Source organism: Cheilinus undulatus, linkage group 5, assembly GCF_018320785.1.
Source record: "Cheilinus undulatus linkage group 5, ASM1832078v1, whole genome shotgun sequence".
Lineage (NCBI taxonomy): Eukaryota > Metazoa > Chordata > Actinopteri > Labriformes > Labridae > Cheilinus > Cheilinus undulatus.
In genome coordinates, this window is record NC_054869.1 from 3,691,572 (window position 1) to 3,704,383 (window position 12,812).

The window sequence follows — 12,812 nt, forward strand, 5'->3', positions numbered from 1 at the left end:
GCGCCCTCTTGTGGCAGTAAACTCAGTAGTATGCTTTGTTTTGTCACTACATATTCAAACATGCAAATAAAACAGAAAGGATGAAACAGATGACACTGATTTAAAAATGATAGGTGAAACTGTCAGGAAACATAAAACCCTATAAAGTTGCAACAAAAATTAAAACAGAAGAAAAAAATCAAGTACAGAAACCTTTAACTGTAAACGTGCATTACTACAATGACGTAACATGACTATAGCTCCATATAACAGGCTATTAAAAGGTCTTTACTATGACACTGAAACAATTCAAATGTTTGTAGATTCAAAGTTACTACCACGAACAAATGAAACAGAAAACTGTGATCGCTTGTTAGAAACATTTCAGCACAAACAACATAATTTCAGGTGATAAGATACACCATCAGTGTGTTGCTGTTACACTGTAGTCATTTAAATAATCTTAAAAATAAATCAAATAAATGTCAGTTTACCATTACAAATGTAATAATCTTAAGTATTAAACACTGAGCGTCTGTGGTGGAATTGTAGCCAGAAATATTAACAACTGCTAGAAAAGAGTTCTGCTCTAACCACACTGACTCAGGGAGAATGAAGAGAAAAGACCATTTCAACGGACTAAAAGGGCCAAAGGGAGAGAAACAAACAGGCTATGCTGCCAAGTCTTAATGTAAAACAAAAATGTAACACTAGTACTGAATGAAAATATTTTTGCTTGTTTCATGTTACAATGCAGGAATGCCTGTGGCTAGTTTTTGGTTTCTGACATAATTCAATAGCACCGTATGACCTCTGAGAGCAACGGCTGACACTTCAGTGCCTCTGCAGGGGCCAGTGGTTACTTACAGTGCTGTGAAAAAGTATTTCCCCTTTCCTGATATCTAATGTTCTACATGGTTTTCACACTTCCAGGTTTCAGATCATAAAAAAACACCTTCAATAACACACAAAGACTACCTGAGTTAATACAGTATTTAAATGATAGTTTCATTCTAAAGAGAAAAAGCCATCCAAACTTACTTGGATGAACTGTGATAACTCGCAAATGGAGAACTTGGAATAGTTGGACCAGTGGTGAAGCTTCCCAGGAGTGGCCCGCCTACCATTATCACTTCAAGAGTGCATGGACGACTCATCAGGAGGTCCCAAAAGAACCCAGAACAACATTTTAAAGGTTTTGGAACTCCAGACAACCACAGTGAGAACCATTATCCACAAATAGAGAAAACTGTCAACAGTGGTGAACCTTCCCAGGAGTGGCCGGCCTACCATTATCACTCCAAGAGTGCATGGACGACTCATGCAGGAGGTCACAAAAGAACCCAGAACAACATCTGAAGACCTGCAGGCCTCACTGAATCAGTTAAGGTCAGAGTTCATGATTGACCAAAAAAACCCCACAAAGGCTCGTCGCACATTTGACTAAAAACATTCCGGTTAACCCCAAAGACTTTAGGAGAAATATTCTGAGGACTGACCAGACAAAAATTAAACTTTTTAACACCTGGAATAAAACTATAAACTAAAATAATTCTGTTTCCTACCAGAAAATCCCGAGGGAGAATGTCAGACCATCAGTCCATGACCTTAAGCAAAGGCTCACTTGGGATACTGAGCAGGACAAACACACCAGCAAGTCCACCTCTGAAGGGCTTAAACCAAATGAAGGTTTTGGAGTGGTCTGGTCAAAGTCTGGACTTAAATCTGCCTGAGATGTTGTGGTATGACCTTAAACAGGCTGTTCATGCTGGAAAATACTGAACTTAAACAATTCTGCAAAGAAGAGTGGGAAAAAATTCCTCCACAGCGATGAAAAAGACTCACTGACAGTTATTATAAATGCTTGCTTGCAGTTGTTGCCACCAAGGATGGAACATCCAGTTTTAGGTTTAGGGGTCATGACCTTTTCACATAGGGCCATGTAGGTTTGGATTGCTTTTTTCATTAATAAATGAAATCATCATTTAAAAACTGACTTTTGTGTTTAGTTATCTTCGACACATATCAAAATTTGTTTGTTGATCAGAAACATTTAAGTGTGACAAATGTGAAAAAAAAAGAGAAAAAAATACTTTACAGCACTGTAGATGCTTTAGTGATAAAGACGTATAAGACCTCCTTTGTAGTCCCAACCAGGAATGCAAGAAATCAGTTTGAGCCGAGTGAAATCTTGGGATCAGCAGATTGTTAGTTTCAGCTTCATGCAGATCTTTGATTAAAGAGAATAAGGTTAAATCTGCCTCAAACAACAACTACCACAGACTCAGGGCATCAGAGGGCATCAGTGATTGGGTATAAATGTATGTTTTGAAGAAATGCACTTTTAAAAATCCCTGGCTGCAGCTCCAGAGTGTTCAATAGTCGCTGGCACTTTCCTAAACCCTTTTTCAGCTCCAGACTTCCACACCAGTCACATGACTGAAGACTGGCTTAACTGTTATCATATTCCTCATCTTAATGAATGTTTGAGAGAAGTGATGTTTACAAGGAAGAAGCCACTGCTTTTATCTGAAGTCTGAGAAATCCCTTTGTATCCTAATTTGACAGTGAGCAGCACATCCTCAGGGGGCCGAAAAAGAAAACAGGCGATCTTATTTCTGTTGACAAATGATCAAGATTTGAGATTACAGGATGACACATTTGCTTCTGTATTTTTCTTTAAGTTCAATAATTTCTCGCTCATGCTTTCTCTTCAGCTCCTCTCTTTCTTCTTTTAGATGTTTTTCTTTGCTTGTTGAGAGGTTCTGCAGCAGACTGTACTCTTTCTCTTGCCTCCTCTCTTCCTCATACAGTTGTCTCTCATGCTTTTGCTTCAGTTCACACACTTCCTCCATGTGTTTCTCTACCAGTGTGTTAAAGTCTTTGGTGTATTTCTGTCTGAACTCATTGAATTCTTCAGCTTGTTTTCTGGCCTCCTCTTCATACCTCTTCTTCATGTCCTCCATTTTTTCTTATAGTTTTCCTCTAGTTCTCTTCTCTCCTTCTCCTCCTGTTCTCTTCGTTGTTGTTCTTCCTCTCTTCTCTTTTTCTCAAGTTTTTCTCTTTCCTGGTCATACTCCTCTTGAAGCTTTTTCATTTTTAATTTCTCCTCGTGTCGTATTCTCTCGTTTTCATGACTTCTCTGTCTCCACCATTCAGTTCTTTCCCTCTCCCAGTCCTCTTGCTGTTTTCTCAGCTCTCTTCTGCTCTGTTCCCACTTTTTATCAATAGTTTCTTTCTCCTCTGATTCTAACTTTATTTTTCTCTCCAAGTTTTCAAGTTTTTGTTCCAGGTCTTTCTGTTTAAGTTCATCCTGCCTTGTTTTCTTCCTGTCCTCCTCGTCTCTCTTTTCCTGCTCTTTCTTCCTCTCTTGTCGCTCCTTGTTGATTTTTTCCTCCATTTCTCTGAGTTGTTTCTCTCTCTCCTGTTCACTTTCTTTCCTCTGTTGCTCCATTCTTTTCTTCATTTCTTCCATTTCGTCATCATGTTTTCTCTGAAGCTCCTCCCTCTGTCTCTGCATTTCTTCTTCTTTTTCTTCCAGGATCTTGTCCACTTCTTTCTGTATCGCCACCTCGGCCTCCAGGAACATATCAGATGTGTAGAAGCTGCTGCAATTGTCTTCAAGCATTTTGTTTGCTTTAGTCAGTAACTCTCTGACTTGTGTGCGTTCGGTCTGCTCATTGTTATTGAAGACCTGGTATCTTCCTCCACAGGCGTGAATCAGTTTTTGCAAAAAGTCATCAGATTCCTCTAAGTAACTCTCTATTGACTGTTTTTTCAGTCCATCACCTCTGCTGAATACAACAAGGATGAAATCTGCTGCATGCTTTCCAAAATATTTTTGGATCAGTTCCACTGAGTCTTTTTCCTCCTTAGTGAAGCGGCCGATCTGCAGCACTAGCAGGAACACGTGAGGTCCAGGAGCCAGCATGCTGATGCATTTCACAAGCTCCTGCTGAACATCCTCATCAGACAGAGCTGTGTCAAACAAACCAGGGGTGTCGACCACAGCCACAGGCTGACCGTCAATCTCTCCAGTTGCTTTTTTACAAAACTTGGTCACAGACCTTGAGCTGGCAGTTGACCTAAAATGTTCTTTGCCCAAAATGCTGTTTCCTGTCGCACTTTTTCCATTGCCAGTTTTTCCAATCAGTACTATCCTGAGACATTCTCTGTTGTGAATTTCATTATCAGCTTCCTTCACCCTCCTCTGTTTCACATCCTGCAGCTCAGTTTGAAGTCGGACAATTTTCTCCATCTGAGACTGAGTGAATGTGTCTTTGGTGAAGCATCTGGACTCTCCACTCTTCTTCTTTTCCAAAGAATGCAACAGGTCTGGTATCTGCTGGTTGTTCTTGATTTGCAAAACAAAAGATCTCCCTCCACAGCTCTGAAGAAACTCCTGGATGGCTTTGTTTCCCTTTACAAAGTTAACTACAGCTGGATCTTTGGGATCTGATTCTGACGTGAACAGGATCATGGTGAAGTCATTGACTTTAGACCCAAATGTGTTCTGGATGGCCTCTAACTCTCCCTTGTCCTCATCAGTGAGTGGACCCACAGGTAGGACCAGGATGAAGGCGTGGACACCTTCAGGATCACAGAGTGAGACACATCTGAGTGATTCCTTCATCGCTTCCTGCAGAGGTTTTTCATACAAGGCAGGAAGCTCCACCAGGGAAACCCAACGTCCACAAACCTCTCCCTGATATTTAACACACTCTGATGAGCTGGAGGCTGAATAAAATCCTGTCTGACCTAAAATGCCCTTTGCTGCTGAAGCCTTCTCCGAGCCTTTTCTCCCACACAGAACCAGGTTTAGAGCTGGTTTGTTGAGTTCAGACTTTGGTCTTGTTGACTCTTCAGTGAAGGTGAGGAAGTCTCCCTTGGTCTCACGCACAGTGTTTTTTATCCTCTCCATTAACAGACTATGATCATCTTCAAACATATAGCTGCATCTTCCTCCACAGTCTTCAATCAGCTTCTTTACAGGTCTTTGTATATCCTCTCTGTGTGCCATGATGACCATTGAGTGTTTAAAAACATCTTGACCAAACAAACTCAGGATGATCTTCAGTGTTTGTCTGTTCTCTTCAGTGAAATCAGAAGGTTTCACTAACAGCAGCAGAACATTTGGTCCAGGAGGACAAAGACTCACACAGCTCTTCACCTCTCTCCTCACAGCCTCCACAGACAGACTGAACATGTTTGGAGTTTTCACTACTGTTACTGTGTTTCCTCTCCAATCTCCACCGTGGGCCTCTGAGTGTTTGTTTTGAAGTTTTTGCTGAAACACTTGGTCTCTGAGGATGATGTTACCAAGTTTTGCTTGTTTGTCCTCACTTTTTCCCAGTAGCACAATCCTGATTGCTGATGCTGTAACACACAAAGAGATACACAATGGTTCAGTGATACACACAGAGAAAGGGAGTGGTCAGGCAGAGGAGAGGGGAGAATTAACTCACACTGTTCAGCTTTTGTCACACATGCACTTCTGCAAATTTCTAGAAATTTACAGAAACTGTGTTCTAGAATTACCTGAGTTGCTTTGTTCACTCTTGTCCCTCTAATTAGGAAGTTTTCCCTGTTGGGTTAACTTTTAGATTTGTGCAAGAATGACTAACGCTTAAAGGTCACATGATAGGCAACATACACTTTTTCACACTTTTCTAACAAAAATATGTGACCCTGGCCTGTCCACAATCCCCCCCAAGAATTAAAACCCCCCCTTTCTCCACCTTTTAGAAAAAGTGTGCGGAAACATTTGCACTCAGATTTCCCCCCTCATGATGTCATGTGGGGAGTTAGCACCGCCCCCAGGTTCAATTGGCCATCCCTGCTCGGAGGAAGGTTTCGCCCTCTCAATCCTCCTCTCAGCTGCCAGCATTTGACCGCTCACTGGTCACCAGCAGGTGTCATCTGGCCCTCAAGACATTTGTGTAAAAGAGGAATATTTTCCTGTCCACACCTCTGACCAGTTTCCTGCATGTCGGGCTTTAATGAATATAAGAGGTTTGATGCTTTGTGAATGAAAAACTTCATCCCCTGAGTGGGCTAAAAACAGCTACTCTCAGGTTAACAAATACACTATATTGCCAATATATTGCTCACCTGCCTTAACTCACATATGAACTTAAGTGACATCCCATTTTTAATCCATAGGGTTTAATATGACGTCGGTCCACCCTGCAGCTATTACAGCTTCAACTCTTCTGGGAAGGCTTTCCCAGAAGAAGAAGAAGTCGCCGCTCTAATTCATCCCAAAGGTGTTCTATGGGTTTGAGGTCAGGACTCTGTGCAGGCCAGTCAAGTTCATCCACACCAAACTCTCTCATCCATGTCTTTATGGACATTGCTTTGTGCACTGGTGCACAGTCATGTTGGAACAGGAAGGGGCCATCCCCAAACTGTTCCCACAAAGTTGGGAGCATGGAATTGTCCAAAATCTCTTGGTATGCTGAAGCATTCAGAGTTCCTTTCTCTGGAACTAAGGGCCAAGCCCAGCTCCTGAAAAACACCCCCCCACCATATCCCCCCTCCACCAAACTTTACACTTCGCACAATGCAGTCAGACAAGTACCGTTCTCCTGGCTACCGCCAAACCCAGACTCGTCCATCAGATTGCCAGATGGAGAAGCACAATTCGTCACTCCAGAGAACACGTCTCTGCTGCTCTAGAGTCCAGTGGTGGCGTGCTTTACACCACTGCATCGATGCTTTGCATTGCAATTGGTGATGTATGGCTTGGATGCAGCTGCTTGTCCATGGAAACTCATTCCATGAAGCTCTCTACCGCTGTTCTTGAGCTAATCTGAAGGCCACATGAAGTTTGGAGGTCTGTAGCCATTGACTCTGCAGAAAGGTGGCCACCCCTGCGTACGACAGTCTCAGCATCTGCTGACCCCGCTCAGTCATTTTACGTGGCCTACCACTTTATGGCGGAGTTGCTGTTGTTCCTAATCGCTTCCACTTTGTTATTATGCCGCTGACAGTTGACTGTGGAATATTTAGGAGCCAGGAAATTTCACCACTGGACTTGTTGCAAGTCACTGAGCTCCTGAGAGCAACCCATTCTTTCACAAATGTTTGTAGAAACAGTCTGCATGCCTAGGTGCTTGATTTTACACACCTGTGGTCATGGAAGTGACTGGAACACCTGATTTCAATTATTTGGATGGGTGAGTGAATACTGTTGGCAATATAGTGTATTTGCCCTGCCCACATAAAACCCAGCCAGGACAGAGGTAAAAAACTTTCTAATGGAGGCACACAGATAGCCTAGTGGTCTAGGGTGCTACCCATGTCACACGGGTGACCTTGGTTCGAATTCGGCCCGTGGCCCTTTGCCGCAGGTCTGTCTATGTTCTCTAAATGTCCTTTTGTTTTTATTGATAAGTCACTAAGCTAAAACACACATGTAGACAATCAGGTTGTGACAACAGGTAAACTTCTTCTATCATCTGAGAAGTCATGGGGTTGACCTGAGTTTTTTTTCAGGCTGTTGAAAGAGCCTAATCAGGTACAGTATCATATATCACATATATCACTGCATATATCACATATATGCTTAAAATAAGCATATAGGTATAGGTGCTGGCCTAGGTACAGGGAGCCTATGCCTATGCCAGTCGCAGCCTTCACCCGACCGAGCGTAATGACCAGAATCATAGCTCAGTTAAACTGGAATTGTTGGCCCTCAAATGGGCTGTCACTGAGAAGTTCAAAGACTACCTCTATGGTACTGATTTTTACCATCTTTACAGATAACAATCAGCTGGTGCATCTAGAGACGGCCAGGCTTGTAGCAGTGGAGCAGCGACGAGTGGTCCAGCTTGCCAACTTCAAGTACACCATTAAGTACAGGCCAGGTGCCCAAAATCAAAATGCTGATGAGGAAGAGAGAGGAAACTGTGCTGTTGCAAACAGACCAGGTCCTGGTTGAACACTGAGACATGGGAGGAACGTCGGGCCAGAGACCCTGATCTCTCTCAAATAAGACAATGGAAGGAACAGCAAACACCACAGCCCGAGGTACGTCAATATTCATCTCCTTTTATGAAACGACTGCTAAGGGAATGGGACAGAATTGGCTTGAAAAATGATGTGCTTGGAAGATTGGTCACCCCCTCTGAGCCTGACCCCGAGACTTTCCAAGTGATTGTCCCCCAGCAGGAAACTGAAGGCATGTGGAGGCAGTGCCATGACAGAATGGGCCGCCCCAGCAGTGAGTGACGTCTGTTAAACTTGTAGATAATCATAAATAAGGCAGTATAGACACTGAACTACTTCTCTTTGTGTTTTTGCACTGGTACTTAAAGAAACCTGAAGACATTTATCTTATAAGAATGTTCTGGAATCATTTATCAAATCTCAGTTTTATATTTAATGTATTACATTTCCTCTGTAAAATTTTGTGGTAGCCCTACTCATGTAACTAGTTGATCTAATCTAGAACACTTTATTCTGTCAATCAATAAAATAAAACATATCTCACGTTATCTTTTAATATAAATCAAATATTTTGTGTCTTCGTGTTAACGGTGGAGAAAAGATTCAAACAAAAATCTAACCACTGATGTAAGATTCAAACTTTGATGGTTTTACTCACTCTGACTCTGAGGGAGTTTTCCTGGGATCCAGTTTAGTGAATTTATAGTTTTAGCTGCAGTTATCCCTGTGAAAAGAAGACTGTGATGTATGTGTGATGGTAGGACTCAGGTGCGGAGACGGGAGCAGTTTTAAACAGTTTATTGTGCAGGTAAGTGCAGAGGGGAGGGGGATTCCAAGAGTCCAGGAGGGAGTGAGAGAGTGCTGGAGCTGGCTGTGGTGATCTGAGCAGGAGGCACTGGAAAAAAGGAGGAGAGGCACGTAAGCGACAAGTACAGGAGGAATACGAACACTGGAGATAACAAGAATCATCAAAAACACAAGAAAACTTCTCTGGAGGATCTTGAGAAGGAGTCTGGAGCAGACGTTTACCGTGTGGTAAGGTAGACAAGACTCAGGCGCTGTAGAGAGCTGCAGCCGGTCTTAAATAGCAGGAGTCAATTAGGTGATTCGCTGCAGGTGTGACTCTCCACAGCACCAGGGGGGCAGGGTGAAAGCCTCAGGAGAAACAGAGGATAGTTAGCAGCCAGCAGCCAGCTCCGGAAACCAGAAGTTCCACAAAATAAAATACTCAATACAATACAAAATATACAAAAAGACCACATTAATCTGCAGATTCACATTCTAGTAAAGTAAGATTTGTCTGTACGATGTTTCATTGCTGTCAGGATTGTTTCTGCACTTACCAAAAGCCTTCATTTTATCTGTAAGAGAAGTCTGACTTTCCGTTTGGTGGGAGCTCTGATCATGACCTGGTGTAGCTGTTGTATCCTCATATGGTTCATAGCTGACATGATCTCCATTGTTCTCCTTTACAAGTTGACCCAAACGTGTCAGCAGCTCTGGAAGTTCAAGGTTTTCCCTCTCCAAGTATCTGTATTTACACTTTTTGATCATGTCTGCCAGTGGATGGAGTGACTTGTATGTTCTCTTTAACCCTTGACTCTCCTCTCTTGGTGCTGATATCAGTAAGAATGAATGATTAAATGATCGATCACTGAAACTGTCAAGGACTCTGCAGAGACTGTCTTTGTGTTCCTCAGTGAAGTCTTCAGGCCGTAAAACCAGCAGGAACACATGAGGTCCAGGATCACAGAGTCTTGCACAGTTTTTTACATAATTAGTCAGCTGTTCTTGGGAAATGTTGCATTTTAGCACATCTGGGGTGTTGATTAGAGCTATGGTGTTCCCCTGAATTTTAGAAACAGATATAGCTCTGTCTCACTGATGAACGTAGTCCCTTTCTGCATGAAGTCCACCACTGAACTCCTCTCAGACCAGCTGTTTCCCAGTAGAATAACTCTCAGCTCTGACAATGTGAAAAAAAGGATTATTAAATAACCAGCTCACATTTGAAGTCAGTGAAAGTTGCATCACATGTTAATTTTAGGGAATAATATACCAAATGTTGCCAACAAAATATGGTTCACAAAGAATGTTATATCACAGGAAAGACGTTTCACTCACTCGATGGTGGCAGCCAATCAATGCTGCTACTGCGCCTCAGAGGATGCTGGTCATCTGTGATTGAAAGGACACAGATCAATGTAATCATTAGTGATAACAGTCTTCAATGCCAAAATAACAACTCACATAATTAACAGGAAGGCTGATTCTGTCATGAGCCATGGACTTAACACAGATAGAACAGGACCCAAAAATGCAGACACACGAGACAGGTGATCGTGGATCAAAAAATCTGAATCTTTAACTCAGTCCGAAGTCAAAAACCAGGGGATCCAAAAACTCACAGGCAAAGGTACAATTCAGGGTCGGTAAGGCAGACGAGGTCGTGATCAATATAACTAGACGAGAGTAAACAAGAGTGCTGGTTCGAGACTGAGAAGGTCAACGGACTAACAAAGGAGGTGAGTGAGCAGGTTAGTATTATACTATGACTAATTAGTGATGCAGGATTGGTGTGAGTAGCAGCGTGCAGGGCGGAGAGCAGGAGAGGGAGGAGACGAGGTGAGTGACACAAGAGGTAAGGAGAGTCAGTGAGGAAAAGGCGAGGCACGGTGAGTGGAGCGTGATCAATCTAAAATAGAAAAGAGAAAGAACATGCAAAAATAAAGCAGACATGAATGTGCGAAAAAATAAAAGTGGAAAATAAAGTTAACAGACAGGGATCGTGACAGATTCAGCATACCCACTATTCCTATCCAGTTTTTATTATTATTATTATTATTATCATTATTATTATTATTATTATTATTATTATCCTTGACCTCATGGCTTGGTTTCTGATCTGATATCACTGTCAGCTGTGAGGTCTTCTTTAAAGAGGTGTGTGCCTTTCTAAATCATGTCCAATCAGTTTGATCTATGGACTCCAGTGAAGGTGTAGAAACATCTCAGCTAAGATCAGAGACAAGGGATGAACTTGTGTTACATTTACAGGGATAATACAAAGGCTCTGAATACCTATGAAAATGTGATATTTCAGTTTTTCATCTTTGATAAATTTGCAAAAATCTCTAAAACTGTGTTTTCACTTTGTCATGACGGGGTACTGACTGTAGATTAATTAAAAAAAACACCATAATTAGTAAAGTAGCATAAGAAAGATGAAAGAGAGTGAAAAGGGGTCTGAATACCTTCTGAATGGACTGTATAAACATGTTTTCTTACATTTTACTAATATGATTCATTTTTCAAAAGGCATCCACTTTTCTATTTATTGCAAGCACACTTCTATTTGAGTTGATCCAGTATAAAAAATATTACTTTTTAACATCATCCTTCAACCTGGAGAACAGATTTCAGGTATAAATCTGTTTCCATGACCTGTTGGATCCTTACTGTATGTCTAGGAACTGTGACCTCTTTGGCCTCAGTGACTCTTTGTTGCCAATAACAGATTTTCCTAAATTTTACCTGCCTATAATGAATATTTTTTCATCTAAATTATTCCAGGATGTTGAAACCTTTTTAAAAGCATGCCGTAACCAAGACATGAGGGCACTGAATATGAAACTAGAAAAGCACTCAGAGAGCACAGACCTCCATTAGTCCTATCTCCCAGTAGTAAAGAATCCTTAAAACAATTCCTGGATCTAGACAGTGATCCAGATCACTCCCAAAATCAAATCAGGTCTTCCTTATGCCATTTCTGACATTTCCTGAAAATTTTGCCAAAATCCGTCCAAGACTTTTTGAGTTATGTTGCTAAAAATCTAACAAACTAACAAACAAACAAACAAACTAACTAACTAACATAACCTCCTTGGTGGAGGTAATAACGGATCACCCATGGGCAGGCCCAGAGCGACTAATCTGGAGAACTGGGAGAATTCCCAGTTGGCTGGAGCGCTCTCAGGGCCCGTAGGGCCGCCGCACAGCAGCATTAAACAGGCTACGCTAGCTAGGATGGACACGGGCAGGAGCAGTTATTGTTTGAGTTACATTTCCTCTCACAAAACTCTCTCTCTCTCTCTCTCTCTCTCTCTCTCTCTCTCTCTCTCTCTCGAATGAACTGTTTGAATTTATAGCCTATACAACAACATTTAAGTACACCACACAAATAAGCTCTAAGCAAATAGCAGCTGTGTTACAGGAACTAAGTGTTAAACACCACCTCTGCAGCTGCAGCCCCTCCACCAGTCTGCTGCTGAAAAGAAGAGCCATCACAAATGATAATGAGCCATAAGAATGGAAGGGGAGGATTCAGTTAATGTAAAAAAAAGAGTACTGTATTGATATGATGTGTAAAGAAAACTAATAATGTAGTTTTTTTTTTCCTTTTTGATTGTGGGAATGGGCTTTCATCGACTCAAGAAAACATTTCTTACAGTTTTAAACTTAACTTTTGTATCAGCAGCAGTAGCAGGCCCCAGTTTAGAGCTCAGTGTTGTTATTGCTGTCAGTAACACACAGGCCCAGGCTGCTGATTTTCTACAGTGTGAATAAATATACATAGTTAAACTGTTTCCAGAATATCTCTACCTGAATGCTAAAAGTAAACTTTAATGCTTTAATAAAAAGTATTAATAGCCTAATTGAACATTAATATAATTAAAATACTTAGTCTGCAGTTGACAATTTAAGTGAAAGGTTATGAACCAAAGTGGGCTGGTCTGAGCCTCGAAACTCCAGGGCTGAAAACGGGAGTTCATGGGTTATAATGGGTCATTTTAGAGACACATGCTCCTCTATGTAGAGGAGAGATGAAGAGCATCCCAGGGACAGCGGGTCTGACTGAACTCACCTTCAGCTGCAGTCGCCAT

The 12,812-nt window shown here is 41.8% G+C and overlaps 1 pseudogene; it reads right to left on the bottom strand.

Annotated features, from left to right (window-relative positions):
• Nucleotides 1–2,624: 2,624 nt before the first annotated feature.
• On the bottom strand, nt 2,625–12,812 carry LOC121509503 (annotated as a pseudogene).